The sequence below is a fragment of the Athene cunicularia genome (assembly GCF_003259725.1).
Source record: "Athene cunicularia isolate RWA chromosome 5 unlocalized genomic scaffold, athCun1 chr5_part1, whole genome shotgun sequence".
Taxonomy (NCBI): Eukaryota; Metazoa; Chordata; class Aves; order Strigiformes; family Strigidae; genus Athene; species Athene cunicularia.
This window is the reverse complement of record NW_020799101.1, coordinates 25,865,595-25,872,145: the sequence shown is the minus strand read 5'-3', so window position 1 is coordinate 25,872,145 and position 6,551 is coordinate 25,865,595. Positions and strand designations below refer to the sequence as shown.

At 52.2% G+C, this 6,551-nt stretch overlaps 1 protein-coding gene across 1 annotated transcript in view; it reads left to right on the top strand.

The window, feature by feature from the left end:
- The first annotated feature begins 528 nt into the window (after positions 1-528).
- VRTN (vertebrae development associated) overlaps positions 529-6,551 on the top strand; it is an 11,279-nt gene continuing 5,256 nt past the window's right edge. Inside the window, exon 1 of the mRNA XM_026849997.1 lies at positions 529-647. The gene's annotated coding sequence lies outside the window, so the exon portion shown is untranslated. The remainder of the gene's footprint in view (positions 648-6,551) is intronic.

Here is a 6,551-nt window from a genome sequence, read left to right as displayed (position 1 = left end):
TCCTCACCGCCTGCCTGCTTACACCACCGGGCCGCTGCCTGCGCTGCAGCGTCCCGGAGCTGCAGCTGCAGAGGCCCGGAGGCGGTGGCTGGGCAGGGCCGTGGCTGTTGGGCCGGCTCCGGGGCCAAGCTGCGTCCTGGCTGCCACAGGCAGCAGGGACGGAGAAATAGGGCACTGCTGCCTCTTCTCCCGAGGAAAGAGATGGACGAGCGCCTGCTGCTCCCTCTGGGGACCCCAGAGGCCGAGGGACAGTCCCCGTGGGCAGCAGGCATTGCCCACTGGTCACAGGGGACACGAGAAAGGAGGAGCAGGGCCGATTCCTGCACATTTGGGTTATTTTGGGGTGGGCAGTGAAGTTTTGGGTTGCTTTGCAAGGGTGCATGACTTGTGGTGGCCACTGGCTGCGGGAGATTTCTCAAGCCAGGATCTCAGGATAAGGCAGCGGTCCTTAGAGGGATGGTGAATAGCAGCATGTGCTCCCCGCTGTCCTGCACCAAGGGGAGCCAGACAGCATGAATCCCTGGGTGGAGAGTAGGGAGGAACTTCAAGAAAGCAGCAGGCAGTGTCACTGAATTCACCCTCTCTGGCTTCTCAGTGATCTCAAGTTTAATACAGAAACCAAGGGGGTTTTTTTTCAGATTTGGGCAGTCACCCGAACTCTGAAATGTTTCAGCACAAGTAAATTTCTGGACAAGTCTGGTGTTAAGAGGTGAGGGATTCTACAAGCTGGAGTCCCTTCCTTCCTCGTGCATCTCTCACTCCTACCAACCTGCTGCTATTTCTTCTGCAGAGCCTTTGGGCTTCTGCACATACCCCGTGGAGCCCTCTTCCTCTAGGCCAAATAGCTTCGTTCTCCTGCCAGTTCCCTGCCTCTCAGCCCTCCTTCTCTTCCCTTATCCACATCTCCCTCACCTTTGCTCTGCTGCTACCTGCTCAGGGGTCCAGGAACTTCAAAACACAAAATCAAAGTACATGTGCTCAGGGATGAAAGAAGACACATCAGACTGTTTCCTCAGCAACGGCCCTGTCCATAAGCAGTGTCTCTTTCCCCTTGCCCTCATCTCCCTTCTCTCAGCTCTTTTACTGCTGGAATTCACAATGCTATCAGTCATACCTAAAGGTTAAGCTCCAGAGGGCAGAGATCAGCCCTCTGAAAACCTGACCTCAGCGATGACGAATTTTTGTTAAAAGGATTGCGTTTTTTTCTCAGCTATTGCATCAGACCTGGGTGACGGTTGCTCCTAGGCGGTCATATCCTCTCATGGTGCAGTATTGCAGCTGTGGCAATTGTGTGTGTGTCACCTTGTCAATGGTTACCGGGTCTGAACTGTCTCCTTTGCTCTCTCACCCACCTTATGGTGCAGGGATATTCCTTCCCTTCCCTCTCCTCCTGATGAAATGGTTTCCCAGCACCAAGGGACCCAGGGGATCTGACACAGGGATGAGATGGCCAGAACCATCTATCCCAAACCCTCCTACCTCCTCCTCCTCCTCCCTGCCCTTTGTCTTGTCCCTGTCACCCCACGACCACCATCTGATAAAGCACATGCTGTGAGCTCCCTTTAGTGAATCAGCTCCAGGATTTTTCCTGGGACCCCTCCTAAGACAGCCAAGATCAAGAACAAAAGAGAAGCGCCTTCTCAGTGTCTCTCCATCCCCCCGCCGAGGCTGTGCCCTAGACACTCAGAGCTGCTCTCAGCGCAGAAACATTTACATCTTTTACAGCACTCAGGCTCTACTTCTCACATTTCTCCCCCAGCAAACACCATGGCCATTTCAGAGTGTGCCTGGGGGCAGGGCTTGGGAAAGGACTGGGGAATCACGACTTGAGCAGGGTTGTATGGCTCTGTTTACACTGCAGGGCCATATCTCAGCTCCCTGACTAGCTACAGACCCAAGAGAAACCCCCTCTGCATTGCTAACCCACCACTAAACAGTCTGTTTCGGATCCAAGGAAGGGAGAACTGGGCATGGCTTGCTAAATCCTGGGCTCCCTGAGGCAGTGCAAGTTAATTCCTTGTGGTGTTTAACCCCAGCCCCATCTGCTCCTGCTTGCTAGGTGTGAAACTTCCCATCCCCCGTCCTCCCCTGCCTGCTGTCCAATGCATTTTCCCCCTGCTCCGGAGCGGTGCAGGGAGCTGCCGTCCAGATCCTCCTTCACCCCCCGCCTCCCCGCTTCTACCTCCGGGCGGTACCCACTGCCCCACTGTGCTGCCACTTCCCTCGCGTCCCTCTCTGCCTACTGGCCTGTAGCTGGGATGTAGGGAGTAGCCTGACAAACCTATCTTTCAGTGCCTCTGGGGGGTAAGCAGCCCTGTGCACTCTCAGAAACAAGCAGCAGCTGCCATGACCACCGAAAGAAACAGAACTGCAAACTGCAGCCTTGACTCTTCAGCTTGCTTTCCCTCAGGTTTCCCATCTCATGTCTTAATGCCGCCCTGTTTGTGTGATGTTGTGTAATGAAGCACTGCCAGAACAGTATCACCTTCCTGGGCTTTCCAAAACTAAATCTGCTGTTTCCTGCCCATGTTTCCAGTCTCCAGCCTCTTCGTATGTGTCCTTGCAGCTTCTTCAGTCTGGGATCACCTGCAACCTTTAGTCCTCTCTCTGATCATTATTAAGGAAGGGGTAATGGAGACTCCCATCCTGAGTTTCAGCTCTGCCTGTATTAGGGCATGAACTAAAATTCATTTTCAGCTGGATCAGCAAACTGAACTGACTGACAGAGTCCCCCACACTCCTGTGCCACCCTAAAGCAGAGGGTGGGAATGGAGAACCAAGGGGGAGCGAACAGCAGAGGCCAGCGTGGCTTAAACCTCCATGGAGCCGCTCCACCAGCTCCTGCTGTGATATCTTAATGATTCTGCCTTCTCCTCCTCCACACTCTGTGCCTTAATTAGCCGTTCCCCCTCCTGTGGGCCAAACTGCTCTGCTTTCTTTTCAATCCTCCTTTCTCGTGCTTTGCCTCTAACAGTGTCTTTCTACGGTACACTTCAAAGGCTTTTTTTGCTGCATCTCCCCCGTGCTGGCATCAACTGGTAACACCCCAAAGCAGGCCAGGTCTGCCATGAACTCAGTCATTGAAATGGCTTCAGGCCCTTTGGATCTGGGCAAGAAGCAGGCACGGGGGAGGAGGGGTGGAAGGATTTTCACCATTTCACCTCTGAGAAGAGTTATTAGTAACACAGGAAAAGCGAGGGGGGGAAGCAGCTCCCTCATTCACCCACCCTCCCCAGCAGAGAGCCTGCTGAGGGCAGAGTGCTTTTATGTGCAAGTGGGAGGGAAGGAGAGTGTTAGGGCTTCAGAGAGAAACGCTTTGATCTTGACTTTGAATCTCCTGCAGTTACCGGCTACCCCCCCACCCCTCCCACCTATGGCCAGGACCCCAGCATGTGGCCAAGACTCCCAGTCCTTGCCCGGCGCTGTGGTACTGTGCTTGGTGCTTCACCTTTGAATCCCTCACGTGTGCCTGGGAGCCTTGGGGAGCAAGGGCACAGTGCTGACACCAAGTTCAAACCTTCCCTCTGTCCTGGTTTTGGCTGGGATAGAACTAATTTTTTTTCCCTTCTTAGTAGCTAGAATGGTGCTGTGCTTTGGATTCGGTATGGGATTTGATATCAGAAAAATGTTGGTAATGTACTGATGTTTTTAGTTTTTGTTAAGAAATCAAGGCCTTTTCAACTTCCCATGTCCTGCTAAATGTAGGTACGCAAGAAGCTTGGAGGGAGCACAGCCAAAGCAACAGATCCAAACTGGCCATGGAATACTACATATCCTATAATGTCATGCTCAGTATATAGATGAGAGTTGATCGGAAAGCTCACTCTTGCTTCTGGGACTGCGGTTTCAGGATTCTCTCTTCTCTGGGATCACTAGCCAGGAACAGGCTGGGCATCAGTCAGCGTGTGGTGAGCAATCACATTGTACATTTCTTGTTTGTATTTTCTATTATTACTGTTGTTATTATTATAATTATTATTTTATTTCAATTGTTAAATTGTTTTTATCTCAACCTACAAGTCTCCTTACTCCTCCAATTTCATCCCCCATTCCCTGGAGCGGGGAAGGGTGAGTGAGCGGCTGCCAGCCAGGTTTAAACCATGACACCCTCTCATCTCACAGAGCAGGAAGGAGAAGAGAGCCCAGCTGGACAGAAGCCAGAAGGGAAAAGATCCCTGCGCCAAGCAGAGGAGAAGGGCAGGGGACAGACAGAACTAGATCTCCTGTGCACTCCTGGTGCATTAGACTGGGCAGTCCTCAACATCACCCAGAAGATGAACTGTGAGGCAGCCACCATTAGGAGAGGGACAGAGTACTCTGGGTGACTCTCAGGGGACAGCACTAAGGTCCCCTCGTCCCCAAGGAAGAATCTTAAGTCAGAGAGAGAAGAACAGCAGTGGGGGCCCTGGGTGTTCTCTACAGGATGGGAAGGAGGTGGCAGGAGGAAGGGGAATGACCCTGAGCTCTGAGTCACTGCAGAGGAAGAGGGTGACAGGCTGTGGGAGAGCCTTAGGGGCCTCCGGTCTCTTGTCCAAGATGGGACCTAATACCCAGGCCAGCACTCCTGCATCCCTTGGGAGATGAAACTCCTGGCTGGGACTTGCTGCCAAGCTGTCTTGAAGTTCAGGCCATGTTCTTTTGCCCTCTGTGCTGTCCCTCTGTCCTCAGTCACACAGCTGAAATCACCTCTGTTAACTGCTCTCCCTTGCTGAGGTTGATGCACTTAGATGTCCCTGCCCGCCAGTTCTCACTTCAGCACCACTAAATAGATTTTGATCCTTGTATCATCTCCTATAATTCAATCACTCCAGCTTCATTGCTCCCGGCTGAAAACTCCCTGCTGTTTGTCACTCTCCCACTTGGTGGGAACAAAATTGTCTATCTGCCCAGCATTGTCCCAGGACATGTACAGACAGGAGGGTGCCTCACAGGACCTCTCTGCAGAGCCCAGCAGCCTGTCTATCTAAGCATTCATTTAAGGGCTCCAGCACAGGCACGAGGCAGTGGGTTCAGAGATGGTTTCAGGACTGGGAACGAGAAGTACCAGATGTGAACCCCGAAACAGGACTTCTGTCATTCAGTTTGAACAAGTTACTACAAATATTGGGATGGTCTCCATGTTTTCCAGGTCCCCGTTGGGCACAGTCACACCAGAACCCCTTGGTCTTCCTTCCCCATTAAGACTGGTGGGCAGACTGCAGCTGCAGCAACCCTATTTCTGTTGCCAACTCAGGCTGCAAGCTCTGCTCATTGCTCTTTCCTTGTGGAGCAATGCTAGGCCCAGGGGATAAACCCTGTCAAGAGAGCAGACACTTAAGACTCTCCTGGAAGCTCCCATGCTCTCAGTCCTGCCAGTCTCTCAGCAGTCCCAGCTCCCCAGACTGCAGAGGGATGACAGCACTTTGATTTGAACTCTGCAGTGCTCTGGAGTGAGAAAGATGGGAAAAACAGAAGCCAGGACACGAGCAAAGGCTTTAAGGGGATGGACATGTCAATCTAGCCTATTTATAGATCATAGATGGATCACAGAATGGTTTGGGTAAACCTGTTCCAGTTCCAGAGGTGGTTTTGGTAACCAGTCCGCAGTCTGACCTGCCCCAAATGGCATTTGGCTGCCCCATTGCAGCCATATCTCATCCTGTCTGAATGGTCTCCTCTGGTCCAGCCATGAACAGCTCTGCAGTGGGTAAGGTGTTCTGACTCCCTGGACATCCCCTAGGTGGGAGTGGAGGTGGGACAGGGGACCTTTCCTGTTGGGGGGGGATAACTGAGTGTTTGAATGTTGTTTCCATGTGTGGCACTGTCAGGATTGTCACAGTCCAGTGACAGAGCCAGAGGAAGCCCTACTTTATACAAGAACCCAGCACCAAGTCCTTGGGACACCCTTCCTCGTGAGGTTCAAACTAACAAGAATTTTATCTGCTGAATATGAAGGTTGCTTTTGACCTGGGAGAAGACTCTGTGCCCAAACTTGGAGGAGTAAAATCTGCCTTCCAGTGCAGCTGGAAACAGTGCCCTGAGATCCACACACAGCTGGACATCTGCACCTTTGCTCTGGGCCTTTTCTGAGAGAGGATGGACTGCAGCAGGCAGGTTAAAGCACAACAGGCAGAAAAGCTTTTGGCATCCAGAGCTGAACTGCAAAGGTCTCCATGGCCTACTGTCATACTGAAGCATCCTGCACCAAATCAGGGAGCACTCTGGTCCCCCACCTAACTCCTCCAAGGAACAGAAAAATGCTAACTACTTGTTTATATGCTGGAAGCCGGTGTGTGCAGTCATCTGCATAACAGAACTGCCCAGGCTGTCTCTTTGTGTGTTTTCCAGCTCCTATGTTAATCACTGACCCTGCTGACTCGGGCATTTACCAGTGTCTCACTGCCCTGTGAGCACTGCTTTGCATTTGCAACCAAAGAAGTTAAAAGGATGAAGGATGAGAAGGGGAGCTCAGCAGCTGTGGATATGAACACCAGCCTGCCTGGGGAAAGATCCAGGACTGGCCAGGTTGATAGTGAGAGTGGAGCTGGCTTTGGAGATATGAAGATTGGGGG